Source organism: Ascaphus truei, chromosome 1 (assembly GCF_040206685.1).
Source record: "Ascaphus truei isolate aAscTru1 chromosome 1, aAscTru1.hap1, whole genome shotgun sequence".
In the NCBI taxonomy this organism is placed as follows: Eukaryota; Metazoa; Chordata; class Amphibia; order Anura; family Ascaphidae; genus Ascaphus; species Ascaphus truei.
Genome location: NC_134483.1, coordinates 45775735 through 45795853, shown reverse-complemented (window position 1 = coordinate 45795853; position 20119 = coordinate 45775735). Strand labels below are relative to the sequence as shown.

Sequence of the window (20119 nt, the reverse complement as noted above, 5' to 3'; positions counted from 1 at the left end):
GGCTGCAGCTCTTCTCCTTGACTTCCTGGTGTGCCTCTGATCTCGCGAGACTAGCCCGCTGACGTCACTCAGCCGAGATTTCGGCAAAAATTCAGGTATACAGTCCAGGAGTGATCAAGGGATTCTGCTAACATGTAGATAATCAATAGGGGAGCTGAAAGTTTATCTTAGAGCCTCCTCCCTACGCGTTTCGTCCTGGAACTAGGACTTCATCTGGGGAATGAATGTGTCTAACTGGCTGTAGCTTAAATAGCATATGCTGATCTCTTATAGGTTAATTAGACAACCAATTTTTAGATATATATCAGGTGGACACAATTAGTTCTAATATCTATATACAAATAGTGAAACCCACCGTTGTACAAATAATTAAATAAAATTACATACAATTTTAATACACATGATCATAAAAAAAATGATATTGAAAAACATGAAAATAAAATAAACTATAAAAATATAAAACATATATATATATATATATATATATTTTAAATGAACCTATAATATATGGGAAGTGAAGTTCCAAAATAATTTCAAGAGATACTAATTGTCTAGGGAATGGCAATTACTTAATGACAGCTTGGTGTAATAAACATAAGACATGTTGTCTCCTTATAAGTATGAATGGTATAAAGTACCTTTAATTATATTAATCTATATGATTTGAGGAAATGTATTTCTTAGTATGATAAATTTTGTTAATATACATATTTAAAGTATATGTAAGGATGTGCATATATATTAAAGGTTCCGCGCTGTCAATTACATAGGCAGCGCCATATTGTCCCTGTTTGCCAGCGAAGTCACTGCGTACCAGTTGGGCTGCGCATGCGCGAGGGAAGCGCGCGAAGGGTAATCATAAGTAGAGACTTGGAGGGGGTTTTGAACTATGAACTCTGACTGTGAGAAGGTCAGCTGAGGCTGAGGACCAATGGGATGCAAGACTGTGTATGCAGGAACCGGATGCGTGTGGGCGGTGGGTCAGAGCAGCGAGGGAGGTGAAGGAGGAGGTTGGCGGAACCTCGTGTGCGAGAGCAGAGGGTCAGTGACCCGTCTGCTTAGGTAGGGTATGCCCACAGCCCCAGGAGTCTTTTCCCTGCCATCGTAGGGTGCTGTATTTGTAAGGACGCCCATAGTCGTCAGGGACGTTTCCCTTTAGTGAGGGTTATCTGCGGAGCTGCGGCCGCCATCTTGGATTCTCCATCTGACGGTGCTGCAGAAGGGAGAGACGGCGCAAGGCTGGATTAACACCAGGACCCCCTGTGGAGTGTCAAGGTCATCGTAGTGACCGGAAGGTATCCTTATCTACAAGTGCACCTACACCGGTCACCAGGCGCTGATCCCGCCTCCCACTAACTAATTGGGTTTCCTGAGAGAATGCATATGGTACCATACTTTACTGGTTATGAGACATACTCCTAAGGAGAGTGGCAGAGCCACCTATGTACAGGACATTATCCCTAATAAGGTGTGGCCGAGCCACGTTGTGTGTGTGTATGTAAATGTTATATGATAAGTCTGCATATCATTTGTTATTCATGTGTGATATAAAAAGGTTGCTGTTGCATGCGGCTGTTGTTAAGTTCTTGCTCAGGGTATAATCTCTATAATGGGGATCCTGGGTAAGTGGAGGCGCTGCACCACAAGTGATAAAGGTATACCCCCAGGCTCCCAATATGCGGAGGCTCAGAGCTCCTGAAGCCACAGGTTTATGCACCGTAGTCCCTTAGTTCAGGCGTTCACAAAAAGGGCTACATTTGGAGGCGCTGCTGAGAGCTTAGACCTGGGGTGCCCCCACATTTTTTTTTGTCTCTATTGTGCAACCAACCCACATCATGTCGGTGCCCTCGGCGCTCGAGGTGCGCAAGTGGGCCCAACGGCGCGGGATTCCCTTGAACCGTGTTTTCGCGCTGGGCCATGTCCCCGCCATGATCTCGTTAGGCACAGTGACCGAGCAGGTCCGAAAGCTTCCTCTCCTGGACAATGCCCAAGTACAAGACCATTTTTATGACCGCGACCAGACCTGGCGCCGGATCTTGTATGCCACTGAACAAGATATATGCCCCGAGGCTTTGCCCCGTATACTGCTGCTGCCCGAGGCCCCGGGGGTGCGCTGTCCCCTAGTCCAGGCGGACACCCCTGCGCCCCTGGCCACTTCCACCCCCCGGAGAGAGTATACCCCCACCGCTGGCGCCGCGACGGGAGGCCCCGACCACTCCCCTGACCGTGGCCTGCACCCTCACTGGCCCGCAGCCCTGAGCCTAGGCTCCTCCTCTACCCCGTCCGGCCTGCGGGCTAGCCTCAACCGACTTAGCCTATCAAGATTGGACGCTTACCCCGCTGTCGGGGATAGCTTACCGGGAGACACCTCTTTGCCCGCCTTAGCTGCCGTTATCCACAATACCACCCAGTCGCTCCAGTACAGGAAGTTAAAGGCCTTCTCTGGGGAGAAACCCACGCCCCAAGGGGAAGTAGGGATAGAGGACTGGCTGGATCATACCGAACAGGTACTACCTGAATGGACCTGCACGGACGCGGTCCGTAGACAGCGCATCGTCGAGTGCTTACGGCCCCCCGCGTCCCACATGGTGCACTACTACCGAGACGACAACCCGGAAGCTGATGCGGCCGACCTCATCTACTGCCTAACCAAGGCGTATGGAGCTCCGGTGGACATGTATACTTTGATGTCGAAATTTCATGCGTTAGCCCAGAAGGAAGGGGAGATGGTATCCGATTTTCTCAGGCGACTACACCTGGATCTCTGGAATATGGTCAGGAAAGGCGTGTTGCCGCGGAAAGAAGCCAACGGAATACGTACCACTCAGTTGCTGAGGGGCCTCCTACCCCTACACCCCGTGTCGGTGCGGGTCAGTAGCTGCATAACGCCCGGGCAAGCCCTGTCGTTTCACGACTTAATGGATCGGGTCCAAGCGCACGAGATGGTGTTGTTAGGGCGTGACTTAGCCACCGGGAAGAAGCCACCGCCCGGGGGTAAAGAAGCCAAGAAAGTGGACCCAAAGCCCGACGTGCCCGAACCTGGGGATCCCGATCCCGAGGATGTCCCCACCCCAGTGACACCCAGACCTCGTCCCTCGACTGGGCGAAGTCCCCCAACCAGGAGAGACGAGGCTTACCTCAGCCAAATGCAGTGTTACGCATGCGGAAAGATGGGACATTTACGGGCCCACTGCCCCACCTCGCGGAGGACGTCGTCCCGATCGGCGCAATCAATGCCGTGCCGGCCCCTGGAGGATGAAAAGGTGTTGCCATCCTCTCCGAGCCCCCGAATTGGCCCCGCCTCCATTATTCGAGTGGTTATTGAGGGCATCTACGCCGCCGCATTATTGGATACGGGATCCCAAGTGACCATCGTGTATCGGCCCTTCTATGACCAACACCTACACCAACTACCGTTGCTATCTGCGGATGCCTTGCGACTACGGGGACTGAGTCATGAAGATTACCCCATAGACGGAGTAGTAAAGGTGCAGTTAGATATTCTCCAGCTGAATACTGGTAAACATCACCCCATGGAAGTGGAGGCCTTAGTGTGCCCCGAGCCGCAGGACCACCCCAGCGCCCCAATCATCTTGGGGACCAACGCTGACATTGTGCGCGCGGTATTCCGCCAGTTTTTGCAGGAAGCAGGAGAAGCCCCACTGCTGGCCCTAGCGGCCTGCCCCGCCCTCCAAGAGGTCTGCGGTAGAATTGCGACTGAGGAAGAGCATGGCGTCCTCTACAGCCAAGAATGGGGACTGACCCAGATTCCCCCGGGGGAAGGACGAATGATGGTCGCCGCTTGCCATTACCCCCGCCGACGGTCGGAGGATCAGCTCTTCACCTTGGAGAGTGTGGCCCAGGACGAACAACGTTTGGGCTACAAAGTACTAACCTCGGTCAAGGAATGGCCCGGGAAGATCCCGAAGCGCACCTGGGTGTATGTGCAGAATATATCCCCGTATCCCATGACTATTGACCGGCGGCAGACGCTAGGAAGGATATACCCGGTAACTTCCGAGGAGAAGGCCTCGACGGGACTAGCTAGGAGCTCGCCTACTACCATAGCGCCGGCATTGGAATTTGACTTTGGCGACTCGCCCCTCCCGGATGAGTGGAGGAAGAGGCTGCAGGATGAGCTACACGACCGAAGGGGTGTGTTCTCCACTGGTGATATGGATGTGGGGTGCAGTCGCAGTGCCCACCATACCATCCGAATGAGCGACGCCACCCCCTTCCGGGAGCGCTCCCGCCGGCTTGCCCCCAGGGATGTTGACGAAGTGAGGGGATTAATCGACGAGATGGAAACGGCTGGCATCGTGCAGGAATCTCGGAGCCCTTACGCCTCACCCATTGTGGTAGTCCGCAAGAAGAACGGGACGGTCCGTCTATGTGTGGATTACAGAACGCTGAATAACCGTACTATCCCCGACCAGTACACACTGCCCCGAATCGAGGACCTCCTGAATGCGTTGACCGGGAGTAAATGGTTCAGTGTGCTTGACCTCAGGTCCGGGTATTATCAAGTGCCCATGGGCCAGGAAGACCAAGAAAAAACGGCCTTCATCTGTCCATTAGGGTTTTACCAGTTTACCCGCATGCCTCAAGGGATCTGCGGTGCCCCGGCCACGTTCCAGAGACTAATGGAAAAAACCCTCGGAGACCTTAACCCGCGAGAGTGCTTAGTGTACCTGGACGACATTATCGTGTTCGGGCGGACTCTAGAGGAGCATTCCGAGAGACTGATGAAGGTGTTGGATAGGCTTGAGGGGGAGGGCCTAAAACTGTCGCTAGACAAGTGCAAATTCTGTCGGGCCTCTGTAACGTATGTGGGCCACATTGTGTCAGCTGATGGGGTGTCCACCGACCCAGGGAAGATCGAGGCGGTGGTGAACTGGCCCAGACCTCAAAATGTTCAAGAGCTGCGGTCTTTCTTGGGGTTTTGTGGCTATTATCGGCGGTTCGTGGAGGGGTATTCCAGCAAGGCCAAGAGACTGAATGACCTTCTCAAGGTGTATCCGGGAGAAACCGGGAGAAAGGGGAGCTCGGCGCAGACACCCTTTGGGAAGACATGGGCTCCAGAATGTGAACAGGCCTTCAAACACTTAAAGACCAGCCTCACTCAGGCCCCCGTCTTGGCCTACGCGGATCCTGAGCGAGACTATGTCCTACATGTCGATGCTAGCCTCAGCGGGCTAGGAGCGGTTTTGCATCAGAAGTATGAGACCGGGCTACGTCCAGTGGCCTACGCGAGCCGAAGTTTAACCCCTAGCGAGCAGAATTACCCGGTCCATAAGTTGGAATTTTTGGCGCTAAAATGGGCGGTGGTGGACAAGCTGCACGATTATCTATATGGAGTACCGTTCGAAGTACGCACGGACAACAATCCCATGACCTATATCAATACGTCTGCCAAATTGGACGCCACCGGACACCGTTGGTTAGCTGCTCTAGCCAATTACCGGTTCAACCTTAAATACAAACCCGGACCCACCAACATAGGTGCCGACGCTCTGTCTCGTCGACCTGGCCTGCAATCCACCCCTGATGAGGAAGTCTGGGAGGAGATACCGGGCCCCGGGATTCGTGCTCTCTGTTCAGTAGCGGCGATAGTCGATGACAACGTAGCATTCTCGGAATTACGGGTGGTTGACTCGTTGGGATGTCATTCGCAGGCTGTTCCTCGGGCCTATCAAGGTCGAGACGGGATGAATATCAATGAAGATAATATCATAGCGTGGAAAGATCTAGTGCATTATCAGACACAAGACCCCATAGTGGAGCTAGCCCGTCAAGCTGTACAGCAAGATAATCCGTCTATACTGAAGCGGGCCCCCAAGGACTTGGTGAAGCTCCTGTTAAATGAGTTTGGGAAGTTTGAAATGGACAATTGTTTGTTATATCGGGTGATATCCTATCATAACCATCCCGATCGGCGTCAGTTGTTTTTGCCGGAACGTTTGAGAACCCTAGTCCTCAGGGCCCTTCACGATGACCATGGTCACCTGGGCATTGACAAGACGTTTGGGCTACTACAGGATAGGTTCTATTGGCCGAGAATGAGGGAGTCCGTGGAGCAACATTGTCGGAGGTGTAATCGCTGTTTACAACGAAAGACACTGCCCACCAGGGCGGCTCCTATGGCACACTTGAAAAGCTCGGGTCCAATGGATTTGGTGTGTATGGATTTTCTCTGTATCGAGCCCGACAGTCGGGGAGTTAGTAATGTTCTTGTGATCACTGACCACTACACTAGGTACGCCCAAGCGTTCCCTACGAAAGACCAGAAGGCCGTAACGGTGGCCCGAGTACTATGGGAGAAATATTTCATTCACTATGGATTACCAAATCGTCTTCACTCCGATCAGGGCAGGGACTTTGAGAGTACACTGATACGGGAGTTGCTCACTCTACTGAACATTGCCAAGTCGCGTACTACCCCGTACCACCCCGAAGGGGATGCTCTGCCTGAACGGTTCAATCGCACTCTGTTAGATATGTTAGGAACCTTGACGAGCCCGAAAAAGACGGAGTGGAGTAAACACGTCGAAGCATTGGTACATGCGTATAATTGTACCCGACATGAGTCCACCGGGTATACTCCGTATTTCTTAATGTTCGGAAGAGAAGCCCGTTTACCGGTGGATGTGCGCCTGCGGATATCTACCGATGGGGTATCCAATAGGACGCACTTTCGATATGTCCAGCGGCTAAGGGACAGTTTACAGCTGGCCTATAGATTGGCTGAACGGACGACTGCGCAATTGAATGCGGGAAATAAAAGGCGCTACGATCACAAAGTACGTCACAAGGAAATTCACCCCGGAGATGCGGTCCTCTTACGCAACTTAGGTGTTCCTGGGAAGCATAAATTGGCCGACCGGTGGCGGGAGGATGTGTATGAGGTGGAGTCACAGATGCCTGGTCTTCCTGTGTACCGGATCAAGGATTCTGAAGGCCGCGTAAAAGTGTGGCATAGGAATCATCTGCTTCCCATACCTCAAGTAGGGACGGACGAATTGGAAATCCCAGCCACGCCCATACATGGAGAAGTTGAACACACAGAGGATGGCCCAGAGACTGTAAAAATTGCCACCTCTGAGGATCCAATGGAAGGAACCTCTCAAAGGGGCCTTCCGGCCGTGGAGGCATCTCCCGAAGGAGCCACGGGTAAAGAGCCTCTTGGCCCGAACATTGATCATTTGACTCCCGCGAGTCAGCCTCTAGACCCACAAAGCCCATGTTTCACACCCCAAAGAGACTGTACTAATGCTGAATACCCCTCAAGGGTAGAGATGGAAGTACCAGTTGAGACTGGACACTCTGCAGAAGAAGCAGAGGAGAATCAACCCCGGCGAAGTCAAAGAAACAGTCAGCCTCCCATGCGAATGGCATATGATCAGTTTGGGGCACCCCATTATGAGGCTCAGCAGTGGGCTCGGCATAGGATGCAAGCTATGATGGTACTGTTTAATGAGATGTGTAACCTAATCTAGGAAGAGAGGGTTGTGTACATAGTTAAATATATATGTGGTTAGGTAGTCCAGCGGGGACGCTGGATTCTGGAGGGGGGAGAATGTAAGGATGTGCATATATATTAAAGGTTCCGCGCTGTCAATTACATAGGCAGCGCCATATTGTCCCTGTTTGCCAGCGATGTCACTGCGTACCAGTTGGGCTGCGCATGCGCGAGGGAAGCGCGCGAAGGGTAATCATAAGTAGAGACTTGGAGGGGGTTTTGAACTATGAACTCTGACTGTGAGAAGGTCAGCTGAGGCTGAGGACCAATGGGATGCAAGACTGTGTATGCAGGAACCGGATGCGTGTGGGCGGTGGGTCAGAGCAGCGAGGGAGGTGAAGGAGGAGGTTGGCGGAACCTCGTGTGCGAGAGCAGAGGGTCAGTGACCCGTCTGCTTAGGTAGGGTATGCCCACAGCCCCAGGAGTCTTTTCCCTGCCATCGTAGGGTGCTGTATTTGTAAGGACGCCCATAGTCGTCAGGGACGTTTCCCTTTAGTGAGGGTTATCTGCGGAGCTGCGGCCGCCATCTTGGATTCTCCATCTGACGGTGCTGCAGAAGGGAGAGACGGCGCAAGGCTGGATTAACACCAGGACCCCCTGTGGAGTGTCAAGGTCATCGTAGTGACCGGAAGGTATCCTTATCTACAAGTGCACCTACACCGGTCACCAGGCGCTGATCCCGCCTCCCACTAACTAATTGGGTTTCCTGAGAGAATGCATATGGTACCATACTTTACTGGTTATGAGACATACTCCTAAGGAGAGTGGCAGAGCCACCTATGTACAGGACATTATCCCTAATAAGGTGTGGCCGAGCCACGTTGTGTGTGTGTATGTAAATGTTATATGATAAGTCTGCATATCATTTGTTATTCATGTGTGATATAAAAAGGTTGCTGTTGCATACGGCTGTTGTTAAGTTCTTGCTCAGGGTATAATCTCTATAATGGGGATCCTGGGTAAGTGGAGGCGCTGCACCACAAGTGATAAAGGTATACCCCCAGGCTCCCAATATGCGGAGGCTCAGAGCTCCTGAAGCCACAGGTTTATGCACCGTAGTCCCTTAGTTCAGGCGTTCACAAAAAGGGCTACATATATATATATATATTTAATACATTGAAAAAGATCATTAGCACAGATGGCATGTTTGCAGGTTAAAGTTAGCTGGTTACAGATTTATTTAATTGAATGATTTTATTAATTACAGACATTTAGCATAGAAAAGCTCCTAAGTCTATGTCTGTATTTAAACCAAGTGGAACCAAAGTTTTCATTGTATGGATCCACTTGGTTTCAAGTTTGGAGATGGCATTAACGCTGTCTCCTCCCCTCCAGTTTTTGGCTAGTTTATCTATGCCAATACATTTAATACCTGCTGGATTGCCATTGTGCTCCTCACAGAAGTGCCTAGATAAAGTATGTTGCAAAAAACCTTTTTGTATGTTGGTAATGTGTTCTGCAAAGCGTAACTTTAGTTTCCTGGTTGTTCGCCCTATATATTGTTTTTTACATGGGCATTGAATTAAGTATACAATATTTGATGAATAACAATTTATGAAATGTTTAATTTCATATATTTTTCCTGTATGAGTTGAAGAAAAGTCGCTAGTTTTTTTGTCATTATGTAAATCAAGTTTGCACATTTTACATTTTAAACATTTAAAGAAACCCTTGGGTTCCAAAAAGTTTCCAGTAACTGTAATTTTATTTTCATTTTAAGCTTTTAAGCACCTGTATGAGTTGAAGAAAAGTCGCTAGTTTTTTTGTCATTATGTAAATCAAGTTTGCACATTTTACATTTTAAACATTTAAAGAAACCCTTGGGTTCCAAAAAGTTTCCAGTAACTGTAATTTTATTTTCATTTTAAGCTTTTAAGCAGCTTGGAGATATAGATTTTTTTAGTGTATCTGCTTTTGTAAGTAATATTTTAGGGACCAATGGTAAATGTGATTGTAAAATGGGATCCTTTAGAACTAATGGCCATTGTTTTTTTAATTACTCTTTTGATTAGTGGAGCTAGTGGATTGTATTGTGTGATAAATGGTGTGTCTATAAACTTCTTAACTTCGTCCGCATTTTGGACTTTATTATATTTTAATAATTCCTTTTTGTCAACTGTACTCATTTTAGTGTATGCTTTATCCAAAATAGTTGTTTTTATACTTTTTGGTTTCAAATTTCTCAAGCATAATTTTGGCTTGTGCTTCATATACGCTATTATTGGTACAATTGCGTTTGATTCTACGCAACTCTCCTTGAGGAATATTTTCAAGCCAAACATTTAAATGATTACTATCTGCCTCAATATAATTAAGGCAGCTCACTGGTTTGTGATAGGTTTTAGTACAGATGTTACCATTTTCAATATAAATAAGTCAAGAAACTCAATTTCACTAGTGCTGAATTTGGAAGTGAAGTGTAAATTAAAAGTGGTGTGATTAATATATTCTAGACATAATAATGTGTCTTTATCACCTTTCCAGATAAAAAATACATCATCCACAAAACTGTATACTGTATAACTTTTTTATGTTCAAGTTCATTAAAAAGAAATTAAAACATTATTCCATTTTTCATGTTAATAAAGTCCTTTTTTTTGGGAACCAAGTCTATGTTATTCATTTTAAGTAAGTTTGTGTATGCTATACATTTTCACAAAGAAATTTGAAATTGAAAAAGCATTCCATATATATGACTAACTGATATACTTGACGTTGCCCGGGATTTAATTTTTCCGCCCCCCTCTTTCTCCGCTCCCCCCTCTCTCTCCGCTCCCCCTTCTCCTCTCCCCCCTCTCTCACTCTCCCCCATGCATAGCAATCTGGTCCCCTCCCCCCCCCCCCCGTTCACAGCTGCGGTCCCCGGTTTATGGGCGGAGGGGCAGCAGCTCACTCACTCGCTCAAAGATTTTGACTGTTTTATATATATAGATAGATATCACATCACATATCACAATAGTTACTGTACATCAGTAATAAAACACAGGGAATCAATGTATACATGTCAATTTCTTTTTTTATTTCAAATACTCTGTTGGGGGAGAGTACAGAACATAAGGTATAAAGAATGGATTAAATGGATAGCCATTGTATCAGTGATATATTACTGCACACTATGTTGCCAAGGGATTGCTCCTTCCCCATTAAAATAAACTTTGAAAGCATTGAGAATGTTTTTTGACATGTTTGTAGATGCATTAAATGCCCGACTTCTCATAAGCTGGCTATCAGGTATATACGTACCATCCAATGATGTAACATCAACACACCCTTCCAAATCAATTACAATATTATGTAATACAGTCACACATTTAACAATTCTCTTTGCATTTGGAACAGATGTTTCAATAGATTTTAATAACAATCTCCATTTTGATGTCATAATGCCAAAGGCACACTCCACACAGCGTCTAGCACGAGAAAGCCTGTAATTAAATATTTTTTGTTCTTTTGTTAATCCATTCCTACAGTAAGGCTTCATAATGTATGTGAGTAACGGGTAGGCCTCATCCACTAACATCACATGAGGTAACTATTGTGTGTTTCTACTCTGTGGTAGAGTTTTATCCAATGGCAACAATCATTTTTTGTCCTCAATCAGACGATAAAGTGATGAGGCTTTAAACAAACCACCATCACTTTGCTTTCCGTATTCCCCAATGTAACAGCAATGAATTTACAATTTGCGTCGGCAACACCTTGCAAAACAATAGAATGATGTTTATAATTGAAAAACATGGTTCCAGATTTACTGGGATGCTTAATACGGATATGTTTACCATCGATACAGCCTATGCAATTTGGATAATTCCATTTACTGTAAAATTCGCTTGCAATCACACTCAATCTTTCTATAGTAGGAAAAGCAAGAAGGGTAGTGTTGATGTATAGCACAGCCGGAAAAAATGACAAAGGTGAACGCTCCAATCTAGCAACAGGTCAGGTTTATTGCATGGTGGTGCAGCAAAATTGGACTACACGAACGCACCTACGCGTTTCGTGCACAAGGCACTTTATCAAGGTGACAAATACATGTAATGCTGCTTGATTTATACTCACCTAGACTCTGTCCCGAGCTGCCGGGTTTGACGTCATCGTCCCGCGCTGCCGGGTGTGACGTCATCGTCCCGCGTCACAAGGGGTCGCGGTGACGTGGCATACACAGCCATTGGCTCGGCAAGTCAGGTGGTATGCTAATACTAGCTGACTGTCTCTTTTTTCTAAAACAAACTTTATTGACACAAAAATGAACGCACAATAAAAAGCATGTTAAAAAACGCACTAAGATACTGAACTAGCAGCAACCCTGCACAGGAGGTGTCAACAATTGACCTAATATACTAAGGCATAAGTATATATGCTATAGATATGTATTTGATACAACTTATAGCCCCTACCAAAATATAAAATATATCCTGGCATATACCTGTGCAGGTTGTGATAATGAATTTTTTATTCGTGAAAAGAACATATTCACAATGCAATACAAGAAATACAAGAATTATAATGATAAATCTATAAGAGTATAATTCTATATATTAATACAAATTGATAAAGGATAAATCTTATCTAATCAGTGCAATCAATGTTGTTAAGGTATTCTGTATACGAGTAACTGTTATGAAATTACCCTTCGACTGGTGGTGATAATTAGTGGTTAAATGTAATCATGAATATAAATAAACATTATATCACCAATAATGCAATGACTTAGATACTAAATAAATTCTAAATAGATTGGAGGACAACTAGAAAACTAAAAATTAGAGTTCTAGTACACCTCCGACTGATTCGCATTAAAGATCAAAACCACCCTGTACCTAAACATGTCTCGAATTGTCCACATGGTAAAGTTAATTTACTTTCGGTCCAAGGTATAGAACACATCCCCGTTTCCCCCAGAGGTGGAGATAGGGTTAAGATGTTAGATAGACGTGAATCCTACTGGATTTTTACTCTAAGAACCAGAGAACCTTTAGGCATGAATATTGATTGGGATATAAGTCATTTCTTAAAATAGTTTCAAATCCCCAATTAAAGTTTATTTAATAATAATTTTTTATGTATATATATATTCTGTATATACTAGTAATATAGTTATATATGGATACATTATTTAATTAGTTAATATCTGTCTATCCCAGTAGTTCTATCACATTTTATTCTTATTTTCATTTTGCTTTCCCAATCCCTATTCATGCTCCTCTGACAACCAATCTATTTAGAATTTATTTAGTATCTAAGTCATTGCATTATTGGTGATATAATGTTTATTTACACGTGTGATATAATGTTTATTTATATTCATGATTACATTTAACCACTAATTATCACCACCAGTCGAAGGGTAATTTCATAACAGTTACTCGTATACAGAATACCTTAACAACATTGATTGCACTGATTAGATAAGATTTATCCTTTATCAATTTGTATTAATATATAGAATTATACTCTTATAGATTTATCATTATAATTCTTGTATTTCTTGTATTGCATTGTGAATATGTTCTTTTCACGAATAAAAAATTCATTATCACAACCTGCACAGGTATATGCCAGGATATATTTTATATTTTGGTAGGGGCTATAAGTTGTATCAAATACATATCTATAGCATATATACTTATGCCTTAGTATATTAGGTCAATTGTTGACACCTCCTGTGCAGGGTTGCTGCTAGTTCAGTATCTCAGTGCGTTTTTTAACATGCTTTTTATTGTGCGTTCATTTTTGTGTCAAAGTTTGTTTTAGAAAAAAGAGACAGTCAGCTAGTATTAGCATACCACCTGACTTGCCGAGCCAATGGCTGTGTATGCCACGTCACCGCGACCCCGTGTAACGCGGGACGATGACGTCACACCCGGCAGCGCGGAACAGAGTCTAGGTGAGTATAAATCAAGCAGCATTACATGTATTTGTCACCTTGATAAAGTGCCTTGTGCACGAAACGCGTAGGTGCGTTCGTGTAGTCCTATTTTGCTGCACCACCATGCAATAAACCTGACCTGTTGCTAGATTGGAGCGTTCACCTTTGTCATTTTTTCCGGTCTCATGGAGAGTTGGAACTCGTGGCTGTGCTATACATCAACACTACCCTTCTTGCTGTCTACTTACCTGGATGAAGAGCACGCCCTGGATGTCTAGGAGTCCTGCAAGCACCAAGTAAAGGGCTGCAGTGCCCCTGCATATATATGATTACCAGTGCCTCTGTTTATTACATATTGGTTACGAGGGTGGGCATACATGGTGATTCAACTGTGGAGGCTTATCAGACCCCACTAGACACTTAGCCCATACCTGATAATTTGCCATATTGTTCATGGACTCTCTATTGTCATCCAGTATTATTTGCACATGTTGTGGAGGAATTCTAACCAATTTGGATGCATCACATCTATAATATCCTATAGTAGGAAAAGGCATATGAACACCAATGAAAGCATTATAGATAGCTTCACATGTTGCGTATACAATTCTTGCTACTGTTGTTTTGCCCATCCGAAATGTAAATGCCAATCCATGAAATGGTGTTCCGGTAGAGGAATCTGTAGCAAATAGAAAAGAGAATAGAAAATTGAATAAGAGAACATTATGAAAGCTGGCCTAGCCTGAATAGGCGGCTCAACAGATGACCGGGGGGCTCGGCCTCCCCGAACCGGATTGGCCGCAAGAGCGGCCGGGAGAGGGGTCTCAGTGTTAAAGCCGGCAGCCAGGAGGGAGGTCCGGCCTCTTGCTCCTGGCTGGCCAAGGATTAATCCCTAGTTTAACGCAGGATCTGAAGTTTGCTTGGCAGGTTAACATTTCTTTATGTTGCAGGAAGCGAAAAATAAATCGGCATACATAAGGGAGGATGAAAAGATCCAGACGGAGTGGTTATTGCGGGGCCAATTTGCTTTGTCACGGCGGCAGTTGGAGGGTAGGTGCTTGTCCTGCCAGAGGGGGCTCGGGCTGGTAAAGCAGGTTGAAGCGAGGGGGCAGGTCACCGGGACGTAATTCCCGGGTGCCCACTCTTGCACTGCCCAGCACGAGCACTTTCTGGCACGGACGGGCAGCACGCTATTTCAGTTATGATTATGTTTATTATTAATAAACAAAGCCGTGGCCATTATACCTCCAGACAGTGTCCTCTCGTTATTGGTACATTACATATAAATAATGCTAGGAGAGGGGGGGAAGCTCGCACCTCCCTGGTCATTAGATATTACACTGCATACAAAGAAAATTAAATATACATATACACACATATATATATATATACATATACACACATATATACATACACACGAGCGCGATCTTATTTGGTTTGTACAACAATACTGTAATCATGCATGTAAATACATAAATAAATAATAATACAGGGATATACAATTGTACAGTATATTAATATAATATATTATAATATTATATTTATATATTTATATATTATTATATTAATGGCAAAAAAAAAAGGACTAACCTAAAAGTGAGCATGAGCCATTCTTCTCCACGTATAGTGCGGCAAAAATTAGTCTCAATTGGGTTTATTGTGTTATTTATCTTTTCAAGAATATAATCAAATGTCTTTATTGTCATCCTGATATACTCAAAAAAAAATAATTTCGTGTTTGCGAAGTACATGGTACAACGCTGCAAACTCGCCATGTGTTTGTCACTGTCTATTAATTTCATGCACATTTGTCTCTCTCTCATCCAAGAGCAATGATTTTAAATAAACATTCTCCAACAGCAACAGTAATTTTGCCTGCTTTGAGAGCACCATTTCACTGTGCTGTGGGAGAAGAGGATGTTCCTTTTTTTTTTTTTGCTGTGTGAAGGATGTGATGTTTTTAGCCACGCCCCCTCGACGAACGTCTACCGCGAGTCTTGCTCTGCTGGGTGAGTCCACAGATCGCATATTCTGCACGTACACGCCTCCCCCCTGCCCCGGGTGCGCTTGCAACAGAACGCACTGGGGACTCAGCCTCAGGCTGTCTCAGATATTCTTAGGCCTCGTCCAGGGTTGCGGGTTGCTGCTTGCTGGCAGAGGCGCACTGAGGCGCTCTTCCGCTCGGCACTGAGCCCCTACAGCCGCAATTAGAGCGGCTTTAGTAGGGGCTCGCCTACTCTTCCGCAAGCGCACGGGTAGGTAGGTCTTAGCAGATTTTTACATTTCAGCGCTCGCCGGACAGGGCCGGTCACGTGTGCGGTTCGCCCAATGAGGGCGAACCAGCTCCGTGACGTCACTGGCCCGCCCCCTGACGGCCTTAGAGTAAAATCCCCTTGCAGCCGAGTGTGTAAGAGCACCTCCCCAAACGCTCCTAAATGAAGTCTCCCATAAGGGAGACCCCAGAAAGCAAAAGAAAAAACACACACAAAGCGCACCAGGGATTACTACATACCCATAAATAAAATAATTGTTATAAAATATTACTAATAAATTGTCAAATCAAAATAAGGTGTTAAAATATTTATTAATAAAAGAACTAGACCATAAAATCCAACCCCGCTATAGTGATGCAGTGTACACACACACTATATATACACATATGACATACATACACTAAACATATACAGAGACCAACTGGTCTAAAATGTCACCCAACACGCAATGATACACCTAATTATAATAAGATGCCAAAGTGGGGCGATAAAGCTGAATTGAGGGAGACAGACACTGACCAAAGAAGCGCGAGCAGGAGCCGCTCGCTGGCACTTGAATGTCCGGACCGCACCAGCCGCAGAGATCGAAACACAGCCCGAACTTCCTGGTTCTCTGCCTCATCCAATCAGTAAGCGCATTAAGTGGCCTCTCGTGACCTCAACGCGTTTCGCAACAGCGTGCTTCGTCAGGAGTCGTGTTTGAGGCCACTCATGTGCATAAGAAGAAACAACCAATCAGGTAGTAAGCTCCACCCTACCATAAGACTGGCTGCCCACTCGCAAAAACAGTATCATGAACGGACAAAGATGCACAAATACAGCAACAATACAAACTATACAATTATGTACAAAATATAATATATACATAATCAAAGAAGAATCTAAAAGAGAATTTACTTAAAAATTTCATATTTAATAGGTGTTACCTTAAAAGTGGTGTAAGCTCTATTAGCTCATTAAAACCTTTTGGATATTTCGAATCAAATGTGTAAATCCAGTACAGCTCCTTCTTTAATAGGGAGAGATGTCTATTACCCTGTCTAGAGTTACGTGGGATACAGTCGATCCCCATAAATCTAATAGAGCCTTGAGCACAGTTATGAACTTCGTTAAAATGTTTTAAAAGTGGGGTTAGAGGTTGTCCCTTAGCTAATAATTTTGGGATATTTTTAACACTCCTAAAGTGCTCCATCATTCTAAGTTTGAATGCCCTTTTAGTTTTACCAACGTACTGCAAGTTACACTGGCATTGTCCCTTTACAAGGCTGGGAACTGCACTGGTGTCGGGTTTCCTGCAGGTGATTATGGTAACTCCTGATTGAACGGGGATAAAAAGCAGGAAGTGGCTGCTTTGCACTGTCCCTGTTTGGAGTCTGTGAGGAGGATCACAGACAAAGTGCCCGCCCGCAGGGATCCAGGCTTTGTTGACCAGAGTATTTTGCCTGGCAACAGTGGGGAACTCAAAGCCCCACACAGCAGAAGCCTGCGCACAAAGAAGGGCAAAAGACTTCTTGGGAGCAGCAGGAATTCCACACCTGTAGCTGGGGAAATCGGAGACGCCGGACCACCATGTCAGATAAGACTTCCAATATTCTTCCCTTGTGTTATAGTGCTATATAATATTGTGTCATATGTTTTAAAGATGGTAACCGGTTTAGTTGGCCAGCTGCCAATAGATAGGGGTGAAGTAGTGAGTTAGTTTCCCTACAGGGAATAGGGGTTTATTTTATGATTTTATGTTTTGGTCTTAAAGGGACAGGGTCCCTATTGATTAGTTGTCTTCTGGTTAATAAACCAATCCGGTTAAGCTTATCCCTCTGTTTAAGCGTCTTACTGCCCTCACCTACAGGCCGCTCCGTCACAGTATGTATGTGTGTGTGTGTATATATATACGTACATACATACATACAGTCTGTAAGGATCCCTAGAGATTCAATATACCGGCACAAGAGATAATCACAAAAAGTGGTCTATTGGGTCCAAAATGCACACATGCCCAATGTTTCGGTCCCCGGGACATATGTGTGCATTTTGGACCCAATAAACCACTTTATGTGATTATCTCTTGTGCTTTGCCGGTATATTGGATCTCAAGGGATCCTTACAGACTAACTATTTACCCTTTACTGTGCACAATACCTGCCTCTGCTTAGGCCTTTTTTTCAGTAGGTGCTGACATTCTCTCTCTCTCTCTCTATGTAAAGAGACAGACATACATAGGAACCACAGATGCAATATATTTCATACTTTCACTGCCTTTCATTTGTCAAACAGAAACCTTTCTACATAAACTTGTTGAACCAGGGACCTAACATTCTACTGTGATTCAGAGAGCCAAAAACACAGCGAGATACAATTAATGTATGCCAATGGCAGCATCCATTCACATATTCTTGTCACACTTGCCTCTGATCCGCGCGGAGACCGACTCAGGGAAGCACCACGGGGCAGAGTCATGCGCCCACGCACTGCCAGGGCAGTGCAGGCGCAGCGGCGTGATGGAGGAGCTCCGCGAGACGCATCGCGCACGCGCACGGGTTGCTCGGCAACCAGGAAGCAGGAGAAAGTGAGGGAGCTGCTGGAGCCTCCCACAGGCGGAGACTTGCTGAGTAAACCGCATGACGTCATCACGTCGCGACGCGCATCGCGCACGCGCGCGGGTTGCCCGGCAACCAGACCTAGCATCAGGAAAGCCTAATTGCAAGCTGTTTTTGATCAGTGTCTCTCTGACACCATTGGTGGACCAGTACACACCCCTGCAAGGTAATTGGACCCTTCCCACATATATACCTGCTTCTGCCTGTCCTTCATTGCTGAGCATAAACTCCTGTTTATGCATTGTGCTCACCGCTGCTGTTTAGTCTTGTCTTGAACCTGTCTGTCCTGTTTGACCCTGCCTGTTCTTGGATTTCTACACTCTCCAGCGCTTTGACCCCGGCTTCGTTACTCGACTACTCTACCTTCTATTACCCAGGACCTTGACTACGAAACTCTACCTACCCGGACTCTCCAACCCTGGAACACGGCAAGTACCCTGACTACCCTGACCTCTCCAACCCTACGACGCGATACGACTAGGACTACGCACTCCGGACAGGACTGCGTGGTTGTGGGTCGGTGCCTATACATACCCCACCTCAGCCCCGCGGTCTTCCGTCCTGTTTGTGGTGAGCGCAGCGTGACAATATGCTCAGCCCAACAAACATGGACGCCGCTGAGGTTGCCCGACGCTTAGACACACATGAGGAATGCTTCCGGCAACTTACCGGCTCATTTACACTAAAGGAACAACTAGTTTCCCAACTTAAACAAGACATGGATACCCTGACTGAAAAAGTTAACCGTTTATCTGTATCTGCCAGCAACCCCGTTCCACTCGCAGCCACTCCTGCACTTATCACACCTACCTCCGAACCACGACTACCTGCGCCCAACCGTTATGCAGGGGATCCCAGCGGTTGTCGGGGGTTTCTGAACCAGTGTTTCATACAGTTTGAACTAATGCCCTCTCATTTTCCGGTTTCCCGTATTAAAGTCGCATACATAATCTCCCTGCTGACGGACGCCGCCCTGGCATGGGCTTCTCCTATCTGGGAGCAACGCCCAGATTTGACCTCTGACCTTACTCTCTTCGTCACCGAATTTAGAAGGGTGTTTGACACTCCAGGACGTAAGGTTACGGCTGCATCCACTCTGCTTAATATTTCTCAGGGAGACCGTACTGTGGCTCGTTATGCCCTGGACTTCCGGACGGTGGCGGCCGAGACCGGCTAGAACGATGTGGCTCTATCTGCAGTCTTCTGGCAGGGTCTGTCCGAACGGTTGAAGGATGAATTAGCAGCTCTGGATCGTCCCGCTGGACTTGAGAACCTGATAGACCTGTGCATCCGGATGGACCAGCGCCTCCAAGAGAGAAGGATGGAGAGAAACAAACACCCCCGAGGTATACAATCGTCTTCTTTGTCTACCATAGGGCCTCTACTCTCCACAACTCCTGCCCTAGATGAACCCATGCAGCTGGGAGGGACTAGCCTTTCGCCTATCGAGAGGCAACGAAGAAGACGAGCGGGACTATGCCTCTACTGTGGCAATAACGGCCACCTGGTATTCAACTGTCCACTGAAGCCGGGAAACGCCAAAGCCCAGTGAGTATAAGGAGGATCACGCTGGGTACTGCAACTCTTCCCCCTCCTCAACCCTCTACGAGGTTTTATCTACCTATCTCCATATCCGGTGAGACCTTCACAGTACAGACACAGGCTTTTCTGGACTCGGGGTCAGGAGGAAACTTCGTGGACCAAAAGTTCGCCTTCAAGAATAAAATACCGTTGGTACCCAAAGATCGACCGGTAGGTCTTGAAGCCATTGACGGACGACCCTTGCAGCCCGCGATCATTTCCTTACAAACCATACCCCTTAACATCATGACTAGCGACTTTCACTCCGAGACTATAACCT

The 20119-nt window shown here is 46.1% G+C and overlaps 1 long non-coding RNA gene across 1 annotated transcript in view; it reads right to left on the bottom strand.

The window, feature by feature from the left end:
• Window positions 1-13489: 13489 nt before the first annotated feature.
• Window positions 13490-20119, bottom strand: part of LOC142487696 (uncharacterized) — a 30692-nt gene continuing 24062 nt past the window's right edge. The window contains exon 3 of the long non-coding RNA XR_012799284.1: window positions 13490-14067. This is a non-coding gene — a long non-coding RNA (uncharacterized LOC142487696). The remainder of the gene's footprint in view (window positions 14068-20119) is intronic.